We start from the raw sequence: 26,807 nt of genomic DNA on the forward strand, positions 1-26,807 counted from the left end.
CCAAATATTCCATGGAAACCCTAGGAAAGAGAAAGCAAGCTTTCTTGGCCAAATTAGGTAAGTATTCAAGCCCCATTTTTAGTAATTTTTATATTTTTGAAACTAGGATAGCTTAATCTATTTATTTGGGGGATCAATTTGAAAAGTTATCAAAGTCTAGGAATTATGTCATGGATGAGTATGCTGAAAATTTGAAATTTATGGTAGAATATGAAATTTTGTTGATAGATAAACAACTTTTACAAAGTGATTTTTTATGAAAACATGATTTAGGGACTAAAATGTAAAGTTGTGAAAATTGAAGAAAAATTATGAATTTTATAGAATGCATGTGCTGTATTATTTATATTGAATTTTTGGTTAGGCTTGCAATAAGGAGTAAATTGCATAAATTTCATTTTTCGAGCCTAGGGATGAAATCATCATTAATTAAAAGTTTAGGGGCAAAATGATAATTTTTCCTAAGATGTGAGTTGGACTGAATTGAGTTTAAATTGTATTAAATTGATGTTAAATTCACTCGTATAGATCCAGATAGACCAAATTTGGAGTTAGAACGGGGAAAAGAGAAAAATTTTGGATTAGTAGATTATACGTATACGAATATTTATCTAGGTAAGTTCGTGTAACTAAATTGTGTATATTTATATGCTTGAATTTAACGTTGTGTTTGTCAATTGTATAAATATCATATATATATGACATTGAAAACATATCTGACAAAGCCCGATAAATGATAAATGATAAAAATGTTAATGCCTGAAAAATGTTAAACCCCGTTTGAATAAATGAAAATCGATGGACAAATGTGATTTCCCTTATTGAATGAGGTCCTGCATTTGTTGCTGACGGGATTTAGCTCAGACGAGTAATCCTCTTCACCTTATTACAAAAAGGATTTAGCCTGGACTGGTAATCCGGATATAAGTTCTCTCGAGCATATGTTATGGATTGGATTTAGCCCAAACGGGTAATCTAGATCAAGCTCCTTAGATCATATGTCATAAAAAGGATTTAGCCTAGACTAGTAAGCATGTTGTATACATGTGTGGCTCGAGAGTGTACTCTCTGAAAATGTACCTTATGGGTACCATTGAATATGAATTGACGGATCCTGATTTGTACACCTTGAGTGTACTACCTGTGTACCCATCGATATTTTAAAATAAATTCAATAGGTAACAATCCAGACATGATAATATATGAATAAGAAACAAGTTATTACATGTATCTGCCTGAAATACATGAAATGATAATACATGATAATTGATTTAGAGAAACATGAGATGATGATATTTGTACATGGAATTTATTTGATGAGTATGTTCATCCTTGATTATAGATTTGCACACCTTGAGTGTACTACTCGTGTGACATTGATATTTCGAATTAGAGGAGTAAAGTTCTGACAAGGAATAATCTAAACTCGAGATGAACTGTTATGAAAATATACATGTAATATAAAGATATGATTTATATGTGTTATATGGATATGTGATATGAAAGGTGTATATATTCGAAAATCTGATTGTGTTGAGCCCATATATGTTTCTTGATGGTATTATGGAATATATGACTAACAAGGGAAATGAGGATATGTGTAGGGCTTGAGATTAAAATGATTGAATGCGTTTTACATGTTTATCTAGCAATACAATGGATGGTAAGTTAAGTACCATGTTATATGAACTTACTAAGCATTATATGCTTACTTACTTTTATTTCCTTGTTTTACAATAAATCGGAAGCTCGTTGGATTGGAAGCTTGGCAGAGATCACTCACACTATCCATCAGCTCGTTTCGGTATAGATATGGTAAAACAATTGTGGTTATAATGGCATGTATAGGTTAACTGGCCATATTGGCATGTAAATGTAAATGGTTATTGTAATCTAGCCATTAGAATGGCTAGTGAAGATTATGTTGTGGTACATGTATATATATGTATTTAAGTTTACTTTATGGAGATAACATAAGTGTTTCCTATTGATTAATTGTGAAAGATAAGACTTAAGCTTGAACGCATGTAACAATATATCATGTTAGATGTTATAAATTGCTTGAATTCAATGCTTGGGCTGGTTGGTGTTTGGATGTAAGTTTGGTGTAGGAATTTGATATGATTTTGGGTAAGAAATGAAGCTAGAAACGACTTTATTTTGCCCACACGAGCGTGTGTCTAGACCGTATGTGACACACGGCCTGGTACATGGCCATATTGTGTGTCCCTTGCACCTTAAATTCGAGAAAATAGAATGCTCAGAATTGAGCACATAGGTAGAGACACGGGTGTGTGTCTCAGCCGTGTGTGCTACACAGACTAGAATACGGGCGTATGGCATGGCCTTGTGCACAAGTCAGAGAGTTACACGGAGTTGAACATGGCCTGTAGCACGGGCGTGTCCTTTGGACCACACAGGCGTGTGAGGTTTGCACCTTGGAAAAATTTTGAAATTTCGTGAAAAATTCTTAGAGTTTCTAATTAAGTCCTGACTCGATTCTAATGCTTGTTTCAACCTTGAGGGTCCATTTAAGGGATGATATGAATAATCTTGATTAATGAATAATAAATATTGAAATTATCTAATAATTTTCTGAAAGTTTCAGTAATGCTCCGTAACCCTGTGTCGACGATAGATACGGGTTAAGGGTGTTACTTTTAGTGGTATCAGAGCTACGGTTTAGTCGGTTCTCTAACTGCAATAGCATATGTGAAGTTTAGAAATACATGCCATCATATAACATGTGATAGTGTGATATCTCCTGACTCTGATTAAAATTATTTACAAAGAGACAGAGATGCTTTCCAACCGAGCTAATTCTGATAATGTTGAAAGTGATACTCAAGTGTCTGAGTAAAATGTTACTTATGATGAAACAATGTACAAATAAATGTTATATAGTATATAGGAATGATAAATGTTATGTTATATGAGTATATACATGAAAGTTAAATTGTGAGGCTTTACGATCTACACCCCCTTATTAGTACAATTATATGTAATGAAATTCATAAGATTTATATTGATTTAGTTCAAAAGTATGGAACTAAAGAGTTCAATGGCTGAATAATAAATAAAACAGTTAAAAACTAAGAATAGGTTAGTAAATAAAAATGGGTTCTAAAGAGAGACATCAATTTTTTCTAAAAACTATTTGAGATATGCAATGTCACTATTAAATACAGAAGTTATTTATGAGAAATCGATTTATTCAGATATGGTATCTACAAAATAGGTTAATTGAAAATTTCTTCCAAATAAGCTTCGTGAGTGAACTGAATGATATGAGATTGTTGATGACTAGATATGTTAGTGGATGAGTGATGAAATTGCAAAAATATTTGAATACAGGTGTCATAATCGGGTATATTACATCAATCTCTTTTGGGTATTTTATTTAGGTATTATATATGTACTGTTATTCTTAGATATATATATATGTAACTGTTCATGTTCAGATGCTATAATCATTATATGGAACGGTTGGCTAAACATGGTAATAGGCGGAAATTATTGCAAGTCTGATTGATTCATTAGTGGTATTACTTTATTTTTCTTTGGTTTTTCTAAGCCATTATGGGTGACAGAAGACTTGATGATAAGATTCGTATGACACTATTTTCTACTTCTGTTGGTTGAAGTTTTGAAAGGCAAATGTGTAAATTACACTGTCTCTATTATGACTATTTATAGTGTGAATGTACAATATTACTCTTCTCGACTTTCTCTGAGATGTCATCAATCTTTTTATTATTCAACATGGATTATCTTCTCGGAAATTCAGTATACCTTTGCAATTTGGTTTTCGTTATCTCGATTTTCTTGTTACTTTATGGTCTAACCAAAAGAGATATTCATTGGTCAGTGGTAATTATACTTACTATTGTTATGAATTCTAACTTGATCATGGGAAATTGGTAATATACATCACAGATTATATAAACTGTATTATTACACTGGTAGATATTAGAGCCACCCTTGATTTTCCTCTTCTATTTCAAAAATATTATTGGAGTTGAGGTATTGTTCCATTTATATTGTTGAAATGTCAAACCTATTATAGTATTATGGTTTTAACCTATCTGATGATTGTGGCCTCAGAATAATTTAAAGTTTCAATATCCTTTTTAATTTTTATGATAGTGTTTTCTATGATAGCTACATCAATGATATGGATATTACAGAAAGATATAAGATTTGAATGGACTGAATAATGTTAGTAAAGTTTTGACCAGTTGGAAGCCATGATGACCGAAACATCAGTTCTAGTTCAGTTGAATCGGGTAAGGAATTTATTATTACAGTGATATATCATTGAATAGATTAAACTGTATTTTGATGAAGAAATGAAAAGTAATGGTCTATACTTCCAGCCAGATAAAGCTACAGGACAAGGATTACCTGATATATGATTTTGAATTGACAATTATTGTGTTTGCACTGAGAACTTGGTAACAGCATTTGTATGGTGAAAATATCATATATGTCCTGATCATAAAACTTTAAAACATCCAATGGCATAGAAAGAATTGAATCTAAAACAGAGTAGATAATTTGAATTATTGAAAGACCCTGATTTGGTAATTGATTATCATTCAGGAAAAGTAAATATAGTTGCTAATATTTTGAGTAGAAAATCTTTGTTTGCTTTATGAGCAATAAATACTCAATTGTTATTGTCTAATGAAAGATTAATTTCAGCTGAGCTTAAAGCTAAGTTGATGTTTTTACAATAGACCAGTGAAGCTCAGAAAAGTGATAATGAGTTATAAGTTTAATGGGTACAGAGTGAAATAATTACTGATTCAGGATACCATATTTGAATCTGATGATTGTTTGTTATTTTGAGATAGAGCCTATGACTGAAGAAATTAAAGCTTGTACAAAAAAAATTATATAAAACTCACAATGGTAATATATTTGTCATCCAGAAGGTATGATAAATTGAAAAAGATGTATTGATAAACCAGAATGAAATGTGATGCCTCTGAAATTATGTTTAAATATTTAATGTGCCAACAGATTAAAGCTAAATATCAAGTACTGATACTTTTAGAATTGTTACAGCTAGTGATGATACTAGAACAGAAATGAGATAAAGTTATTATGAATTTTATATCCAGATTACCCCTGTCTTAGAAAAAGAAAGATGTTATTTGGGTAATCACCAATTTTTTGAAAAAGTTCATACATTTTATCTTAGTATGAATGGGTTATTCACTTGATAGATTGAATGAGATATAAGTTTCTGAAATTGTCAAGTTATATAGTGTAACATCCCGAATTACGGAGTAGTCGGAACAGTGGTTTCGAGACCACAAATCTGAAATAAAAATAATTATTTTATAATTATTTGATGATCCATGATATTATTGCATGTTTGTGTGAAATTTTCATGAAGAAATTCTATGCCTAAAGTGTCCAATTTGACTTTAGGGACTAAATTGAATAAGTTGTAAAACTTGTCTTCTGGAAGCTTCAAGAACGAAATTGCATTGGATTATTAATTAGAAGTCCTTAAATAGCAATTTGACAAAGTTCTAAAATTTTGGACAAAAAATGGGATGAATAGGAAAATTTTGAAAGAAAGGCCTTAAGGGCATTTTGGTCATTTGGTATATAGAAGAATAAAAAGGAAAAACTTGCAATATTTGCTCATGTTCTCCATGTGTGTGCTAAAATTCCAAGAGACGCCATAGCTAGGGTTTCTTCACTTTCCAAGCTCAAAATTAAATGCATCCTAGTCTCGTTTTTACTATTCTTTGCATTTTTGAAGTTGTCATCAATCGATCTACCTATTTCTAGCCATATTTTGAGCTAGGGTTCATGTATGAAATTTGAACCATGTGTGACATCGTCGTATTTTGATGTTTAATGGAGGAATATGAAAGTTTGATGTAGGATAAACATCTTTTACTAAGTGATTTTTAGTGAAAACACCTAAAAAGGACTTGTTTGTAAAAGGTGTAAAAATGAGTAGTAAAATGTGAAATAAAAGAAAATATGGGCTGATATGAGTTAGAATATGAATCGGCTAAGCTTGGGTAACAAATAAAATGCATGCATTTCATTTTATGGGCCTAAGGACTAAAGTGTAAAAAAGTAAAAAGTTAGGGATAAAAAGATAATTTTACCAAGTATGTGTTATGGATCGATAGGAACAATGTATGTATTGAACAAGTTAAATTTGACATTATAGATCAAGAAAACGTGATTCGGGTCTTGATCGGGGGAAAAACAAAGTTTATGAGGATTAGACTCATTTCTATCATTTTCTACCGAGGTAAGTTCATTTGCAAATTATGCAACATGTACCTTACTTTAAATGCTTTAATATTGCATGTATGGTAAGTATATATATAATAATTGTGATGTTGTACCATGTGTTTAATGCTTAAATATTATTATGAATTATGCTTTGATTATTTCATGAGTATTTGACTAGTGCTATGAGCATTGAAATTGACATTAGGAGCAAGTTTGACAGAAATGTGGTATCGAAGAATCCCGTTTGAACCTTAGGAATAGTTTAGGATACACGTGACATGTCACTAGGAACCATGTGATTTGAACTCATTGAGCTGTTGTCTGAGTTCATGATATATGTAGCATCTGAACTCATTTAGTTATGGTTTGAGTTCATGATGTATGTGGCACATGTTTTGGCATCTAGGTACTGGTCTCATATATTCTACCGGTGGCTAAGTAGTCCGGCATATGTTGCACATACCTGGCAACTTATATGAACAGACCTGTGAGTAGCTCGAAAGTGAGCAACATGTGATTTGTGATATGAGGTAACGTTGGCTACATATGAGGCACTTAGGTGAGAGATTCTGATGTATCCGATAATATTCCAAGTGTTCAGCTGGTAGTTATAAGAGAAGTTAATGGGTAAACTTGATGATTACGTCGAAGACGAGAAAGTAAGTTATTATGTGCAAGTGGGCACAAGTATACACATCAAACTCATGAGAATGACTTGAGATATGATAAACTTATGGTGAGAATATGTATATATATATATGAAGAATGAGTTTAAGAGATTTAATAAAATGCAAGATTATGTTCATTATGTTTAATGTATGATTAATGCTTGTTTAAGTTGCATCTTGTTTGCATGTGAACTTACTAAGCGTTATTTTGCATGTGAACTTACTAAGCTTTAACGCTTACCCTCTTTTCTTTCCATCTCTTATAGTGTTGCCAAGCTAGCTTGGGGATCGGAGGACGTAGGTGTGACAGCCCAAAATTGACCCTAGTCGGGAAGTGGTTTCGGGACCACTAAACCGAGTCATAAAAATAATTAACCGTCATAATTGATGCTCACTATATGTACATGTGCATGTGTGAAAATTTCGTGTTTGAATTTTGTTAATTGTAAGTGAATTTTATCAAATAGGACTTATGTGAGAAAATTTTGAAATGTGATAGGTCAAAGCATAAGGGCCTATTAGTGCATGTTGAAAAAGGGGGGACTTGCATGTCAATTTTTCCCCCCCTATTAGTAGTGGCCGGCCATGACAAGCATGGTAGACCAAGTGTGATGGGCAAGACATGTCATAGACATGTTGTGTTGGTGCATCATCGGTGGAAAAAAATAAAATAATGAGCATGAAAATTAAATAATGAAAGGGAACATGATGAAAACAAAAAAAAGTGTGTGGTTGTCTCCCCCCCCCATTTTGCCGAAACTAGAAAGAAAAACAACAAAAAGGGTGTCCATCCTTTGGTTCATCCTTGGCCAAAATTTTAAGGAGGAAGGAAGAAGAAAGGTTGAAGAGGTTCGGCCATGCATGTAACTAGGCTAAGGTATGTTTGATGATGTTCCATGAGATGCATGCATGTTTTAGTTGTTAGCTTGAGTTCTACCTAGCCCATGGTCTAAATCTTGCTATGTGATGGAAATGACACTCGGCCATGGATGCATCATTCTTGGTTGATGTTTGATGTTGTGGTGATGAGGCATGAAGATGAGTTAAGTTTCGGCTAAGGTGGATTTGTGTTGATGTCATTTGCATGCTAAGTGTAAAGCTTTGTAATGATACATGTGATGGTGATTGATGACTCTTGGATTTTCTTTTTTGGCATTTTTGAGTTAGACATCAAGTTCTTTGTGTAACCCATGACCAAAATTGAATGGTATGGTGTCTTGATGCATTCGGCCATGGTAGAAAATAGATGTGAAATGGTAGTAAGGTGAAGTGCAAAATGTTAGTATTTGATTACTAGTGTATATATGCGTATTAGCCGAGTTTTGAACTTGAAACAAGATGATATTTATAATCAATACAAGTAACCATACTTGTAGGAAGTATTAAGCATATAATCGGCCCCAACATAGACATGCATATTCGGCCATAGGAAGAAGATTTGATGTTGCATGTATTCGGTTAGAGGCAAGCATATTGATGCTTTTGTCTTGGCTTAGCAAATTCGGCCAAGGGGGAAAATTAGCTAAAATGTTGAGTTTGATTCATGATTCCGTACATATGTGACTTTAATGTCTAATGTATAAATATGGGCTAAGTGCCTTGTGTTCCTCTTTTCGATGCTCAAATGATTAAATCAATTTATTTGTTTAATTAAGCTCAAGAGCAAAGGGGAACTAAATCCGATAAAGGGAAGGAAAAAGTGGTCGAATAGCTATCGGAATCGTTCGACAACATCCGAGGTAAGTTCTTGAGTAAAAGAGCTTAAATTATGATTTGATTAGATCATGTTTTAAGCAAATGAAAATCATGCTCTTTGTGTGTGGCTATTGAGCCGAAATTGCAAGAATGATAAGTGTCTTGTGTTTGAGTTTTGCTAACGAAAATGAAATACGAATGTGCTATGATTTATTGTTAAATGTGCATGGTTATTTGAATGATGTCCGGGCTAAGTCCCGAAGGCTTTGTGCTAAGTGACCATATCCGGACTAAGATCCGAAGGCATTTGTGCGAGATACTAATTCCGGGCTAAGCCCGAAGGCATTTGTGCGAGATACTAATTCCGGGCTAAGCCCGAAGGCATTTGTGCGAGTTACTAAATCCGGGTTAAGTCCCGAAGGCATTTGTGCGAGTTACTATAACCGGGCTATGTCCCGAAGGCATTTGAACGAGTAGCTATATCCGGTTAAATTCCGAAGGTACGTGATTTGGGAATGAATGATCTTGCTGTAAAAATTTCAGTTAATACGCTTGAAACATCCCAACATTGAGGTATGTTTCGTATGTGCTTTGAATTAGTTGAGCCCTTACAAATAAGTATTCGCTCAGTTGATAAATGAGCTACCGGCCTTTGGCTAAGTTGATCTTTGTGTATGAATAAAAGGGTTGGTAATGTGAAGTAAGTATGATATTGAAAAATTGTGCATATGAAATTATCCGTTTAGCTACATGAATGCTATACTTTTGTTGTGCTGGAATCCCTTGCTCAAAACTTACTAAGCATAAATTGCTTACTGCGTCTCCTTGATTCTCTGTTTTATAGATTTTGGTTCTCCAGCTATCGGACTCGGGATTTTGAAGTTGAAGTCGCCCACACTATCAAAGCCCCCCCCCCTTTTTGGTACAATTTTGGTTGAACTTCGAAATGGCATGTATAGGACTACCTTTTTTGTTGGGGGTCATGGACCCTTTGGACTTGTATAATTTTGGATAGCCATGCGAAAATGGCTTATATATGTTTGAGTATAATGTTATAATCATTTGGTATGGATATGGTTATTGAGAGGTGTGGATATGCTTAACAAGGATTGGTCATGGGAATGGTTAATCACTATCATAATTTGTGCTATTTATGCTAAAAGGGCTAGTTGAATCATGGAAACTATGAAATAGGTAAAGTCTACCTTAAAGGCAGATGCTGACAGCAGCAGTGATGTAGATTTGGAAAATCACTAAAAATAGTAGGAATGGAATTAAATAGTGAATAAATTATGTAAACGAACCTTGATGAATCTATTTTCATAGGAAAGTAACGAAACGATCATATGGACAATATGTTAAGAGATATTCAGGTTCTCATAAGACAGGGCCAGAACGGTTTCTGGATTCCCTGTTTCAACTTTGGAAATTCATTATAAATTAACCAGAGACAATTAGGAGTCATGCCATATATCTATAGATTCCTCTTTGAGTCTAGTTTCTATAGAAACAAACGACATCAGTATTGAAGCCCTGTACAGGGAGATACCCGAGTCGTAATGCGCAAAGGTCAGTGTAGTCGATCCCTGTAACATGGGAGACTTTGACTAATAAACTGTACTAATTGGCCCAACCAAAAATTCTAGAAAAAATATGTAGATGGGTATATGAGTCTAGTTTCAGGGAAAATTTACGGAACTGGATTCGGAGTTTCTGAACTCAAGATATGATTTTTAAAGCGACTAGTACGCAGATTGGCAGTGTCTGGGAAATTTTTTTTATAAGTGGTTTAAAGTCTGTTAACACCTCGTGTTCGACTCCGGTGACGGTCTCGGGTTCGGGGTGTTACATTTGATTGGTATCAAAGCTACGGTTTAGTCAATTCTAGGACTACCGTAATGCGTTGGGTCTAGCTATACATGCCATTTTATGTGATTATTTGATAGTGTGGTGATTTCTGACAATTGTAAATGTGTTTATTTATAGTAATGGATCCCGATCCCGACCGAGCGGTAGCTGATGATCTTGAGAGTGTAGCGCCTGCTCCCGCACAAGGGACAGCGCCGGCGGACTCTCAACCTAATGCTAGTAACCCGAATGATGAAGCTAGACAAGCTTTCTATAGCGTGATGAATGATTGGTTCAACCAATACATTCGAACTAATACGGCTGTTCCACAACCTCCATTCCCGACAAATACCACCCTCGCACCTACAATACCTCCGGTAACTGACCAAATAAGGTCAAATAAGCCCCCAGTTGACAGAATCCGAAAACATGGGGCTACTGAATTTAAAGCTACGGATAGCGACGATGCCGAGCAAGCTGAATTTTGGTTGGACAACACTATCCGGGTACTCGATGAGCTATCTTGTACACCCGATGAATGCCTAAAGTGTACTATCTCCTTGCTACGCGATTCTGCCTACTATTGGTGGAGTACTCTGACTTCTGTTGTGCCCCGAGAGCAAGTAACTTGGGAGTTTTTCCAAACTGAGTTTCGGAAAAAGTATATCAGTCAGAGATTTGTTGATCAAAAACGGAAGGAATTTCTAGAGCTTAAGCAAGGTTCTATGTCGGTTACTGATTACGAGCAAAAATTTGTTAGACTCAGTAGATACGCTCGGGAATGTGTTTCGTCCGAGGCTATCATGTGTAAACGCTTCGAGGATGGGCTGAATGAAGATATAAAAATGTTCGTTGGCATTCTTGAAATACGAGAGTTCGTAGTACTTGTCGAGCGAGCTTGTAAAGCCGAAGAGCTTAGAAAAGAAAAACAAAAAGTTGATGTGGGAACTGGAGAGTTTCGTAAAAGATCTTCGGGAAAGTCTCTTCAACAGGCATCAAAGAAATTTCGAGATGATGTGGGCCAGTCTAGAGGCACTTCAGCCCTTTTTAGACGAGATCGTGATCGACCCCCTGCGGGTACACGAGGCACTTCGGTCGCCAGTGTTGGGAATGAACGTCGAGACAGAACGAAATGTCGATATTGCGGTAAATGGCATTCGGGGAGTTGTAGATTCCCTGACCGCTCCTGTTACAAGTGCAGATCAGTTGACCACTTCATTAAAGATTACCCGAGGTTGTTTGAACAGAATGAAAATCAGAGTGGGAAACCGGGTGCTACCACTGCTCGAGGTAGACCATCTGGAAATACGGGCAATGCTAGTGGTGGTCAGAGAGGATCTAGAGATGCTACGACCAGATCCGAGGCTCGTGCGCCTGCTAAAGCTTATGCTATACGTGCCCGCGAGGATGCTTCTTCGCCTGATGTTATTACCGGTACTTTTACTCTCTTTGATACTAATGTAATTGCTTTGATTGACCCCGGTTCTACTCATTCTTACATATGTGAAACCTTAGCATCCAGTAAGACTTTACCTATTGAGTCTAATGAGTTCGTAATTCGGGTGTCAAATCCCTTGGGTCGTTACGTGCTTGTCGACAAAGTGTGTAAGAAATGTCCCCTAGTAATTCGAGGTTCCTGTTTTCCGGCGGACTTGATGCTTTTGCCGTTTGATGAATTTGATGTTATTCTTGGTTTGGATTGGCTGACCGCGCATGATGCAGTTGTGAATTGCAAAAGCAAGACTATTGATTTGAGGTGCGCAAATAACGAGATAATCCAAGTTGAGTCTACGGACTTAAAGGGGTTGCTAGCTGTAATATCCTCAATGTTGGCCCAGAAATATGTAAGAAAAGGGTGCGAAGCATACCTTGCGTATGTACTTGATGACAAAGAATTAGAAAAGAAACCCGAATCTGTGCCGGTGGTTTGTGAATACCCGGATGTTTTTCCTGAAGAATTACCGGGTTTACCACCTGTTCGGGAGATAGAGTTTGGTATTGAGCTTGTACCTGGGACTACGCCGATTTTGATAGCTCCGTATCGTATGGCACCAACCGAGTTAAAAGAGTTGAAAGCTCAGTTGCAAGAATTGACGGATAGAGGTTTCGCTCGACCAAGTTTCTCACCTTGGGGTGCACCAGTATTGTTCGTGAAAAAGAAGGACGGAACCATGAGGTTGTGCATTGACTATCGTCAACTGAATAAAGTGACGATAAAGAATAAATATCCGTTACTGCGTATTGATGATTTGTTTGATCAACTAAAAGGAGCCTCAGTGTTCTCAAAAATAGATTTGAGATCGGGCTATTATCAGTTGCGAATTCGAGATTCGGACATACCCAAAACTGCCTTCAGAACGAGATATGGTCACTACGAATTCTTAGTGATGCCGTTTGGACTCACTAATGCCCCTGCGGTATTTATGGATTTGATGAATCGGATCTTCAGACCATATTTGGATCGGTTCGTAGTTGTGTTCATTGATGACATCTTGGTCTATTCAAGAGATGAGACCGAACATGCTGAGCACCTGAGATTAGTGTTGCAAATTTTGCGGGATAAGCAGTTATATGCTAAGTTCAGTAAGTGTGAGTTCTGGTTAAGAGAGGTTAGCTTCTTGGGTCACGTGGTATCTGCATCGGGTATTCGAGTTGACCCGAGCAAAATTTCAACTATACTTAACTGGAAGCCTCCAAGAAATATTACCGAAGTTCGGAGCTTCCTGGGGCTCGCCAGTTATTACCGACGATTTGTAAAAGGTTTCTCGATGATAGCCACACCAATGACGAAGCTACTTCAAAAGGATGCTAAGTTCGAATGGACGGAGAAATGTCAAAAAAGTTTCGATCAACTGAAAACTTATTTGACTGAAGCTCCAATTTTAGTGCAACCCGAATCAGGCAAAGAGTTTGTCATTTATAGTGACGCATCCCTACTTGGGTTGGGTTGCGTATTGATGCAAGAAGGTCGAGTGATGGCCTATGCGTCGAGACAATTAAAGCCACATGAGAAAAATTATCCGACCCATGATCTTGAACTAGCTGCCATCGTATTTGCTTTAAAAATATGGCGACATTACTTATTTGGTGAAAAGTGCCATGTATTTTCGGATCACAAAAGTCTCAAATATTTGATGACTCAAAGAAACTTAAATCTGTGACAAAGACGTTGGCTTGAGTTGTTGAAAGATTACGAGCTTGTCATTGATTACCACCCGGGAAAGGCTAATGTGGTTGCGGACGCCTTAAGCCAGAAATCATTGTTTGCTTTACGAGCGATGAATGTGCACTTGTCTGTTCTACCCGACAATGTGTTAGTAGCTGAATTAAAAGCCAAACCATTATTGATTCATCAAATTCGTGAAGCCCAGAAAGTTGATGATGAATTGGTTGCAAAACGGGCTGAGTGTGTTCCGAACAAGGAATCGGAGTTTCAAATTGATGATGATGATTGTTTGTGGTTCAGAAGTCGTTTGTGTGTTCCAAGGAATTCGGAACTCATTTCGATGATTCTGAACGAAGCCCATTGTAGCCGAATGTCAATTCACCCGGGGAGTACGAAAATGTACAACGATTTGAAACGTCGGTTTTGGTGGCATGGTATGAAACGAGACATCTCCGACTTTGTTTCGAGATGTTTAATATGTCAACAAGTGAAAGCGGAACATCAAGTGCCTTCAGGATTACTTCAGCCGATCATGATACCTGAGTGGAAATGGGATCGAGTCACAATGGACTTTGTGTCCGGACTGCCATTGTCAGCAAGTAAGAAAGATGCGATTTGGGTTGTTGTCGATAGACTGACTAAGTCGGCTCACTTTATCCCCGTGCGTACGGATTTTTCATTGGATAAACTAGCTGAATTGTACGTTTCTCAGATTGTGAGATTACACGGGGTACCTATTTCTATCGTGTCGGATAGAGATCCGAGATTCACCTCACGATTTTGGAGGAAATTGCAAGAAGCTTTGGGAACCAAGCTGCATTTTAGCACTGCTTTTCACCCCCAAACCGATGGTCAATCTGAGCGGATAATTCAGATACTTGAGGATATGTTGAGATGTTGCATCCTCGAGTTCAGTAGTTCATGGGAACGGTATTTACCTTTGATTGAATTCGCTTACAACAATAGTTTTCAATCAAGTATTAAGATGGCACCTTACGAGGCTTTGTACGGCCGTAAATGCCGTACACCATTGTTTTGGACCGAGCTCGGTGAAAGTAAAATTTTTGGAGTTGATTTGATTAAAGATGCCGAACAGAAAGTAAAGGTAATCCGTGAAAGTCTGAAGGCAGCCACAGATCGTAAAAAATCGTATGCGGATTTGAAACGAAAAGACATTGAAGATCAGGTGGGAGATAAAGTGTTTCTTAAAGTTTCGCCTTGGAAAAAGGTACTCAGATTTGGCCGTAAGGGCAAGTTGAGCCCGAGATTCATTGGGCCGTACGAAATCTCCGAACGAGTTGGTCCGGTTGCGTATAGATTGATTTTGCCCCCTGAACTTGAAAAGATTCACGATGTCTTTCATGTTTCGATGCTTCGACGTTATAGATCCGATCCGTCACATGTGATTAATCCCTCAGAAGTTGAAATTCAATCTGACTTGAGTTATGAAGAAGAACCGATTCGTATCCTAGCTCGTGAAGTGAAAGAGTTGTGAAACAAAAGGGTTCCGTTAGTTAAGGTGTTATGGCTCAAACACGGGATCGAGGAAGCTACTTGGGAAACCGAGAGCTCGATGAAAGAACGATACCCAAACTTATTTACCAGTAAGATTTTCGGGGACGAAAATTTCTTAAGTGGGGGAGAGTTGTGACAGCCCAAAATTGACCCTAGTCGAGAAGTGGTTTCGGGACCACTAAACCGAGTCATAAAAATAATTAACCGTCATAATTGATGCTCACTATATGTACATGTGCATGTGTGAAAATTTCGTGTTTGAATTTTGTTAATTGTAAGTAAATTTTATCAAATAGGACTTATGTGAGAAAATTTTGAAATGTGATAGGTCAAAGCATAAGGGCCTATTAGTGCATGTTGAAAAAGGGGGGACTTGCATGTCAATTTTTCCCCCTATTAGTAGTGGCCGGCCATGACAAGCATGGTAGACCAAGTGTGATGGGCAAGACATGTCATAGACATGTTGTGTTGGTGCATCATGGGTGGAAAAAATAAAATAATAAGCATGGAAATTAAATAATGAAAGGGAACATGATGAAAACAAAAAAAAAAAGTGTGTGGTTGTCTCCCCCCCCATTTTGCCGAAACTAGAAAGAAAAACAAAAAAAAGGGTGTCCATCCTTTGGTTCATCCTTGGCCAAAAATTTTAAGGAGGAAGGAAGAAGAAAGGTTGAAGAGGTTCGGCCATGCATGTAACTAGGCTAAGGTATGTTTGATGATGTTCCATGAGATGCATGCATGTTTTAGTTGTTAGCTTGAGTTCTACCTAGCCCATGGTCTAAATCTTGCTATGTGATGGAAATGACACTCGGCCATGGATGCATCATTCTTGGTTGATGTTTGATGTTGTGGTGATGAGGCATGAAGATGAGTTAAGTTTCAGCTAAGGTGGATTTGTGTTGATGTCATTTGCATGCTAAGTGTAAAGCTTTGTAATGATACATGTGATGGTGATTGATGACTCTTGGATTTTCTTTTTTGGCATTTTTGAGTTAGACATCAAGTTCTTTGTGTAACCCATGACCAAAATTGAATGGTATGGTGTCTTGATGCATTCGGCCATGGTAGAAAATAGATGTGAAATGGTAGTAAGGTGAAGTGCAAAATGTTAGTATTTGATTACTAGTGTATATATGCGTATTAGCCGAGTTTTGAGCTTGAAACAAGATGATATTTATAATCAATACAAGTAACCATACTTGTAGGAAGTATTAAGCATATAATCGGCCCCAACATAGACATGCATATTCGGCCATAGGAAGAAGATTTGATGTTGCATGTATTCGGTTAGAGGCAAGCATATTGATGCTTTTGTCTTGGCTTAGCAAATTCGGCCAAGGGGGAAAATTAGCTAAAATGTTGAGTTTGATTCATGATTCCGTACATATGTGACTTTAATGTCTAATGTATAAATATGGGCAAGTGCCTTGTGTTCCTCTTTTCGATGCTCAAATGATTAAATCAATTTATTTGTTTAATTAAGCTCAAGAACAAAGGGGAACTAAATCCGATAAAGGGAAGGAAAAAGTGGTCGAATAGCTATCGGAATCGTTCGACAACATCCGAGGTAAGTTCTTGAGTAAAAGAGCTTAAATTATGATTTGATTGGATCATGTTTTAAGCAAATTAAAATCATGCTCTTTGTGTGTGGCTATTGAGCCGAAATTGCAAGAATGATAAGTGTCTTGTGTTTGAGTTTTGCTAACGAAAATGAAATACGAATGTGCTATGATTTATTGTTAAATGTGCATGGTTATTTGAATGATGTCCGGGCTAAGTCCCGAAGGCTTTGTGCTAAGTGACCATATCCGGACTAAGATCCGAAGGCATTTGTGCAAGATACTAATTCCGGGCTAAGCCCGAAGGCATTTGTGCGAGATACTAATTCCGGGCTAAGCCCGAAGGCATTTGTGCGAGTTACTAAATCCGGGTTAAGTCCCGAAGGCATTTGTGCGAGTTACTATAATCGGGCTATGTCCCGAAGGCATTTGAACGAGTAGCTATATCCGGTTAAATTCCGAAGGTACGTGATTTGGGAATGAATGATCTTGCTGTAAAAATTTCAGTTAATACGCTTGAAACATCCCAACATTGAGGTATGTTCGTATGTGCTTTGAATTAGTTGAGCCCTTACAAATAAGTATTCGCTCAGTTGATAAATGAGCTACCGGCCTTTGGCTAAGTTGATCTTTGTGTATGAATAAAAGGGTTGGTAATGTGAAGTAAGTATGATATTGAAAAATTGTGCATATGAAATTATCCGTTTAGCTACATGAATGCTATACTTTTGTTGTGCTGGAATCCCTTGCTCAAAACTTACTAAGCATAAATTGCTTACTCCGTCTCCTTGATTCTCCGTTTTATAGATTTTGGTTCTCCAGCTATCGGACTCAGGATTTTGAAGTCGAAGTCGCCCACACTATCAAAGCCCCCCCTTTTTGGTACAATTTTGGTTGAACTTCGAAATGGCATGTATAGGACTACCCTTTTTGTTGGGGGTCATGGACCCTTTGGACTTGTATAATTTTGGATAGCCATGCGAAAATGGCTTATATATGTTTGAGTATAATGTTATAATCATTTGGTATGGATATGGTTATTGAGAGGTGTGGATATGCTTAACAAGGATTGGCCATGGGAATGGTTAATCACTATCATAATTTGTGCTATTTATGCTAAAAGGGCTAGTTGAATCATGGAAACTATGAAATAGGTAAAGTCTACCTTAAAGGCAGATGCTGACAGCAGCAGTGATGTAGATTTGGAAAATCACTAAAATAGTAGGAATGGAATTAAAAGTGAATAAATTATTTAAACGAACCTTGATGAATCTATTTCATAGGAAAGTAACGAAACGATCATATGGACAGTATGTTAAGAGATATTCAGGTTCTCGTAAGACAGGGCCAGAATGGTTTCTGGATTCCCTGTTTCAACTTTGGAAATTCATTATAAATTAACCAGAGACAATTAGGAGTCATGCCATATATGTATAGATTTCTCTTTGAGTCTAGTTTCTATAGAAACAAACGACATCAGTATTGAAGCCCTTTACAGGGAGATATCCAAGTCGTAATGCGCAAAGGTCAGTGTAGTCGATCCCTGTAACATGGGAGACTTTGACTAATAAACTGTACTAATTGGCCCAACCAAAAATTCTAGAAAAAAATATGTATATGGGCATATGAGTGTAGTTTGAGGGAAAATTTACGGAACTGGATTCCGAGTTTCTGAACTCAAGATATGATTTTTAAAGCGACTAGTACGCAGATTGGCAGTGTCTGGGAAATTTTTTTTATAAGTGGTTTAAAGTCTGTTAACACCTCGTGTTCGACTCCGGTGACGGTCTCGGGTTCGGGGTGTTACAGTAGGAGACTCGATCACACTATCAATTGAATATTTGGGTATAACTAGTTTCATCATTTGAGTATGACATGTATAGAGACTTGGTCTTTTTGTTATTTGTCATATTGATCAGCCAAATGTGTTGGTTCATGATGGTAATATGATTATTTTGTATATGGCCATGAGAGGTGGCTTATATTGATTAGTTGGGTTGTAGCCCTAATTATTGGTGCATACTTGCAAATGTGCTTAGGCTTTAATGTGCTTATGGTTGCTTATGATTAATGAGTTTGATGGATGCCATGTATGTTTGGTGTATGAAATATGATTAATGTGCGTGACAATAAAGGTGATGCAAGTGTGCAACTTGAAAGTAGGTCAATAAAGATGATAGACAAATATGAAATTGGTGTGGAATACCATATGAAAGCATGATAGTTTGAATAGATGATATGTTGACATTACCAAGTCATAATTTAACCATGAATGTGAATGCTTGAGTAATCAAATGTGCCATGTTGCATGCCATGAAGTGAGTGTAAGTATGTGAGTGTTTAAGGGTGGCAAATGGCTTGGAAAGTAGCCTAGAAATTGTCCACACGGTCCGCCCCATGGGCGTATAATCCAACCATGTGTCCCCTGCACCCTAATTATGCAAAACAGAATGCCTACTAGTAAACACACGGGCAGAGACACGGCCGTGTGAAGGACACGGCCTTAGAACATGGGCGTGTGCCCAGGCCGTGTTAGGTCTGCACTTGATTTGTGGCATTTAATTCACCATAGGCCTAAGTACACGAGTGTGTGACTTGGCCGTCTGACCTTATTTAGTTGATGATGTCATAGTCAAAGAGTTACACGGTCTGAGGACACAGGCGTCTCCCAAGCCACACAGGCCTGTGCGACCACACGGCCTACCCACACGGGCGTGTAACACCCCAAACCTGGCTTGGAAGTTTGGCTCGAATCTGGCGTCTCACATTGAAATGTTTTTCGAAAACCATGTTTCCATTAAAAACCCTTCTTAGTAATTAAAAACTTTTACCCTTTTTAAACCTTGTTAGAAAACCTCAGCTGAATAACATTCTTGACAACTTTGTAAAAATCTTGGCAGTTGTGGAAGCTTAATTTAAAAACAATTACGGATACGTGATGTTTTGAACAACAGTAGTTGCTTTGGAAAATTGTGTTATAATACTAGCAATTATAAGAACAATAAATAAAATTCCAAATTTGAAATCCAAAAAATTACAACGGCTTTACTACAACCTACATAAAAACATTTAAAAGTAATAATCAAAACTGTAACATAAAAAGTGTGTGTGGCTTCCTCCGAGCCCCTCATAGCTCTGATCCGTCTAAGGCTGGAATTTACCTGAAAGGTTAATAAACGGGGTGAGTTTACGAAAACTCCGTGTGAAATCCCTTACTATATAAAAGGAACAGTCAGTCATATAAAAGAATTAAAAGTCTGGCCCCAGCCCTACTTACAGTTTCAGTATCAATTGGGCCTTAGCCCATTATAATAGACAGTACCAGATAGGCCTTAGCCCATTACAGAATAAGAAACATTATCAGAACTAGAATCAAAATGAGAATCAGAATCAGGTGACAGAATCAGAATCAGAATTAGTGACAGAATCAGACTCAGTATCAGGTAACAGAATCAGAATTAGAATCAGAATGTGAATGAAATCCCAACCTAATCCAGCCATCACACCACCCGTACCAGCCTATCACACCATGTGGGGAATAAGTCAACCCACCCAGCCCACACACCAATATGCAACAAAGCTGCTAATAACAGAATATTGTGGTAGAGCCACCAGAATTAGATAATGTTGCAAAGCCACTTAACAGAATACGTGGCTCAAAGCCATCGATAACGGGTCTATAATTGGCACGAAGCCCACAATATCGATACGAAGCCTACAATAACGGCACACAGCCTTCGGTAACATGATCGGCATTCAGCCATCGATCGGTCCACAGTCATCTCGGGCGACCCGTGCGACCTTATCAAATCAGTATGTATATACGGCTTTTAAGCCTTCGGTGGATCCACAGTCGTCAAGCAACCATGCGATCCTAACAGATCAAATCTTCCTCCGTACAAAATCCCAACCCATGCAACATGTCATGTATGCAGAATGTCATGCCAATATTTGAATCAAACAATCACAGTTAAGTTATTCATGTCACTAACATATATTCACAATCAAATCTATCAACCACACAGTCCAAGTCAGTCACTTGCCCTCAAGGGCAAAACAGTCATTTAACACCTTAGGGGCAAAATGGTAATTTTACCCCACAAGGGTATCTCGGTAATTCTACCCTACAGGGGTATTTCGGTATTTCTACCCTAATGGGCTATTTCGGTAATTTTGTAAATCGAGGGTAAAACAGTAATTCTGTAAATCGGGGGTACTTTGGTAATTTTACAAGTCGAGGGTATTTAAGTAATTTGGTAAACTAAAGTATTCTAAACAGGGATAACAATACGAATGGGCCCACAGCCCATTCTTGGCCCAAATGGGCCCACACACTTTTGTGGCCCTTTTAGCCCAAATTTAGCCACAGATATGAGATTTACCTAGCCTAGTCCAACATTTACTACGCAATCAAACAACTTATCCAATTGGGCCCGTAGGCCTATTGGGCCCACATGGCCCCTTTCAGCCGATCGCGGCCCGAAGTAGCCATCCTATAGCTAGAGTAGTGAGAAATACACACCTGATAGGAGACTGGAGTTAATCCGCGCTCCGAGCACTCTTAGCCGACGCCCAACCCAAACGAGCACGCCATAAAGCGAAAGGTATCAGCCAAGAAAGGTACCTTTACTCTCCTCATGGTTCTCTCTAGTTAAAGCCAGCTTCGCATCCACTCTTATGTTAGCTTCCCGATGTGGGATCCCTCCATCATCAGAGTTTAAATTCAACACAAACTCTTGCCGCCCCCTATTAGCAAAATCAATGCTCTTTGATTGCCATGAGTTTCGAACCCTGGACCTCCTTGCCAACTCTATGACGCCACCTTCCTGCCTCTTATGTGGCGCTACTTTTCCACTAGACCACAAGGCTTTTTGTGGCACAATTTCTCCAACAATATTCTTAAGGCCTACCTACTAGACCTAAGGTTTGATTCACCTTAAACCAAAATTTTTGCTAGAGTCCAGGTTTGAACCCAGGACTTCTCCAACACTTCGCAGCACACTTAAACACTAAAACAAGACTTCAGTAACGAAATTTACATGCACAACAAAATATTATAAGCTGCCTTCAACTGCTCCCATGCTCAAGGCCCAAAACCTCTAGGCCCAAATTCAGGGTGTTACAACTCTACCTCCCTTAAAGAAATTTCGTCCCCAAAATTTCCATCTAACAGGGTAGTCGTGTAACATTTACCCCACTACGCTACCACTGCGCACTCTGATCCTACTATCACTATCACACTTCAACTAGAACTTGAAACAGCTCATGCATACAACACTTATTCACTGAAGCAGACACATATTTATCACACATATATACAATTTCTATATCCAAACATCACATCCACATAAATTAAATACCAAATTTAAATTTAGACCAATATCTAAGGAATCCACAGTATTTCAATTTCTAAACAGAAAAAAGTATTCAGAAGACTTACGGATTCGGCGCCGGAGACTCGGTGTGCCACACTTTTTAAGAGAAATACTTCAAACAGACCACGTGGTTGAAAATAATTTTCTAAAATTCAACCTTTGAAAACCCAATCCACAGTCGAGTTGTTGCAACCCAGGCACTGATACCACTAAATCTAACACCCCAAATCTGGCCTAGAAGTTTGGCTCGAATCTGGCGTGTCACATTGAAGTGTTTTTCGAAAACCATGTTTCCATTTAAAACCTTTCTTAATAATTAAAAATTTATACCCTTTTTAAACCTTGTTAGAAAACCTTAGCTGAATAACATTCTTAACAACTTTGTAAAAATCTTGGCAGTTGCGAAATCTTAATTTAAAAACAATTGCGGATACGTGATGTTTTGAACAATAGTAGTTGCTTTGGAAAACCGTGTTCTAATACTAGCTATTATAAGAACAATAAATAAAATTCCAAATTTGAAATCCAAAAAATTACAACGGCTTTACTACAACCTACATAAAAACATTTAAAAGTAATAATCAAAACTGTAACATAAACAGTGTGTGTGGATTCCTCCGAGCCCCTATGACAGCCCTAAATGTGGTTTCGGAACCACAAAATCGAGTCATGCAAATAATTAGATGTTATATTCTGTGCTTATTGTATGTGGAATTTGTATGTGTGAATATTTTGTGCCTCGATTTTATCAATTAGGTGTTAATTTATAAGAAAGGACTCATGTGATAAGACTTTAAAATGTGATAGGTGAATTTTAAGGTGGCCAAATAATGCATGAATTATTGACATGGGGGACTTGCATGTCAAATGGACCACTTTTAATATAGTGGCCGACCATAATGATGGTTGATAGATAATATATGCATTTTATTTTAGCATTATAATAGTTAATGGCTTTATATTATGAAATAGAGAATAATTAAAATAAGAAAAGAGTGATAAAAACAAGATGTGTTCATCTTTCTTTTCCCCATTGTCGTAACTAGTGAAAGAAAAATAGAACAAGCCAAGGCATTCGGCCATGGTTATTTCATAAATCAAAGGTATGTTAATGTGATTTTTATGTAATTGTTTATGAAATTAAATTGATAAGTGCATTGTATAGTTAACCCATGGTTTAAATTCATGAATTATTGAACTTTTGTGCATTCCGCAATTTGTTAAATTGTGATAATTTGATAGCTTTTGGAAGGTGTTGTTTAGATGTTAAATTTGCTTATATAATGGCCGAATGAGTGTAATGTTAATGAATGATTAAGTTGAATCCATTGTTGAGAGGTATGAAGTTGAAGTTGCCGTATATATATGCTTTTGGGAAAGGAAATTTGTTTTATTTGAATTAAGCATGTTCTTATTAAATTGAGCTTTGAATTGATGTAATTAAGTGGAAAATGAATTGATGGAGTTGTGAGTGTATAAATTTCCTTAGTTGGGGCAAAGCATGTATTCGGCCATGTGGGTAAAATGTTAGATTTCGAACGTTTGAAGTTTTAAATTATAAATGGTTATTAGATAAGCCCTAAGCTTATTAATCTTTGTTTGTGAAGTTGTCAATTGATATCCTAATTAGGGAATTGAATATTGTTTATAATTTGAGGTTATTGAAAGTCGAATTAGATGATAAATAACAATCGACTATTGTGTTTATGTGAATATTTATATGCTGAATGTAGTCTTGGATAAGTAAATTTTGATGTATTAGATTGGTAACATGGTTAAGCCGATTATGAAAATGTGATAAAGGTGCCAAGAAATAATTTAGTTATTGGTATGTGAAAATTTGAATTGTAATGTTAAATTGTTAGTATGTGTTCTATGATTTCCGAATCTGAATTAAGGTAAATAATGTGGAGAAGGATGAGTTGAGTTGCAAAATTTATGTTTATGAATTAGTGGTTAATGGACAATCGGTCAAAGTGGTTAATATGCATTTGTATATGTTATAATGGTTGATTATAATGAAGAATAAAGATGTGAATGAATGGTTGTTAAAGAGTTGTCGTATGTTTCTTATTAAGAAAAATTGTTAATATTTGAATCTAAATAAATTAGTTAAGTAATTAAACAAACCGATTTGTTTTACCTAGCTCAAGAGCAAAAGGAACTTAACTCAGAAAAGGGAAAAGCGAAACAAATGGAATAGTCGATTCGTAGTTGTCCGACGACATTTAAGGTAAGTTCTTAAGTGTTTGTGTTTGATCATGTTATGTAACACCCCGAACCCGAGACCGACACCGGAGTCGGACACGAGATGTTAACAAACTTTGAAAAATTTTTCCAGACACTGCCCAGTCTGAGTACTAGTCGCTTCAAAAATCATATCTTGAGTTTCACAACTCAAAAATCAGTTTTGTGATTTTTCCCTGAAACTAGACTCATGTCCCCACCTATGGATTTTTTTCTAGAATTTTTGGTCGGGCCAATTAGTACAGTTTATTAGTCAAAGTCTCCCATGTTACAGGGGTCGACTGCACTGACCTTTTCCCATTACGACTGGGATATCTCTCTGCACAGAGCTCAATACTGATGCCGTTTGTTTCTATGGAAACTAGACTCAGAGAGGAATCCATACATATATGGTATGACCCCTAATTATCTCTGGTCAATTTATAGTGAATTTCCAAAGGCGGAACAGTGAATCCAGAAACTGTTCTGGCCCTGTTCCACAAGAACCCGAATATCTCTTTCTGTACTGTTCCTATAATTGTTTCGTTACTTCCATATGAAAGTAGATTCATCAAGGTTCGATTACATAATTTATTCACTATTTAATTCCACTCCTACGAATTCTTGTGATTTTTCCAATCCACACCACTGCTGCTATCAGCTTCTGTTTTCAAAGTGAACCTTACCTAATTTGGGGTTTCATGGACCAACTAGGGCCTTGTCATACATAAGCCCACATATGATCATACTTAGCCATTCTAGTGGCTGATCATTTGCTCAACACTTCCATTCCCACATAGTTACATCATGAAACCATCTATACATTCATAAATACGAATGGTCTAATGCCATACTCCACTTCTACAAGCCATTTTCGCATGGCTGTACACTTATACATTTCATAAAGTACTCGAAAGACAACAACGGGTAGTCCTATACATGCCATAACAAAATTCAACCAAAATAGTACCCAAAAGAGCCTTTGATAGTGTGGGCGACTTCGACTTCAAGATCCCGAGTCCGATAGCTGGAGAACCAAAAATCTATAAAACAGAGGAGCAATGTAACGAGTAAGCAATTTATGCTTAGTAAGTTTGAGCAAGGAATTCCAGCATGCACAAAGAATATCACACATTTAGCTAAACGGAATATTTCATAATACGCAATTTATCGATTTTAAACTTGCTTCACAACATTAACAACCCTTATACCCATACACAATAGACTAACTTAGCCGAAGGCCGATAGCTCGTTTATCAACTGAGCGAACATTTATTTGTAAGGGCTCGATTTAATTCAACACATACGTAACATATCCCCATATTGGGATGTTTTTCGAATATTCGCTGGAATTTTACAGCAAGCTCATTCGTTACCAATTCGCGTACCTTCGGGATTTAACCGGATATAGCTCCTCGTTCAAATGCCTTCGGGACATAGCCCGGTTTTAGTAACTCACACAATGCCTTCGGGACATAACCCGGATTCAACAACTCGCACGAATGCCTTCGGGACTTAACCCGGATTTAATAACTCGCACGAATGCCTTCGGGACTTAACCCGGATTTAGTATCTCGCACAAAGGCCTTCGGATCTTAGTCCGGATATATTCACTTAGCACAAAGCCTTCGGGACTTAGCCCGGACAGCATTCAATTAATCATGCACATTCACATTTCATTTTCATTTGCGAAACTCAAACACAAGGCACATATCGTCCTTGCACATTCGGCTCAATAGCCACACATAGAGCATGATTTAATCACATTGTAATTTAAGCTCTCTTACTCAAGAACTTACCTCGGGTGTTGTCGAACGATTCCGCTAGCTATTCAACCACTTTTTCCTTCCCTTTATCGGTTTTATTTCCCCTTTGCTCTTGAGCTTAATCAAACAAATAAATTGATTTCATCATTTAGGCATCAAAAGATGAACACAAGGCACTTAGCCCATATTTATACATTAGACATTAAAGTCTCATACATGCAAAAATCATGCATCAACACAACATATTAGCTAATTTCTTTCCTCTTGGCCGAATATGCATGTCCATTTTTGGGGTCGATTTCAACACTTAATACACACATATACACACTAGTAAAGCATCCTCCCCCTTTTCATCAATTTAACACATGCATTGCTCATTAACATGCAAAGTTACATTCGGCCTTAGCACACATCTTGCTAGCCGATTCTTCTCCATTTAGCAACCAATGCACATATGTGCTCACACAAAAATGCTAAAAAGGAGGTTCAAGAATCATCAAGCCATCATCACATGCATCATTAACAAGCTTCATATTTTGCATGCAATGGCATTAACACAACCTCCACCTAGGCCGAATCTTAACTCATCCTCATGCCTCATCACCACAACATTAAACATCAACCAAGAATGATTCATCCATGGTCAAGTGCCATTTCCATCACATAGCAAGATTTAGACCATGGGTTAGGTAGAACTCAAGCTAACAACTAAAACATGC

The sequence above is a fragment of the Gossypium hirsutum genome, chromosome A01 (assembly GCF_007990345.1).
Source record: "Gossypium hirsutum isolate 1008001.06 chromosome A01, Gossypium_hirsutum_v2.1, whole genome shotgun sequence".
Taxonomy (NCBI): domain Eukaryota; kingdom Viridiplantae; phylum Streptophyta; class Magnoliopsida; order Malvales; family Malvaceae; genus Gossypium; species Gossypium hirsutum.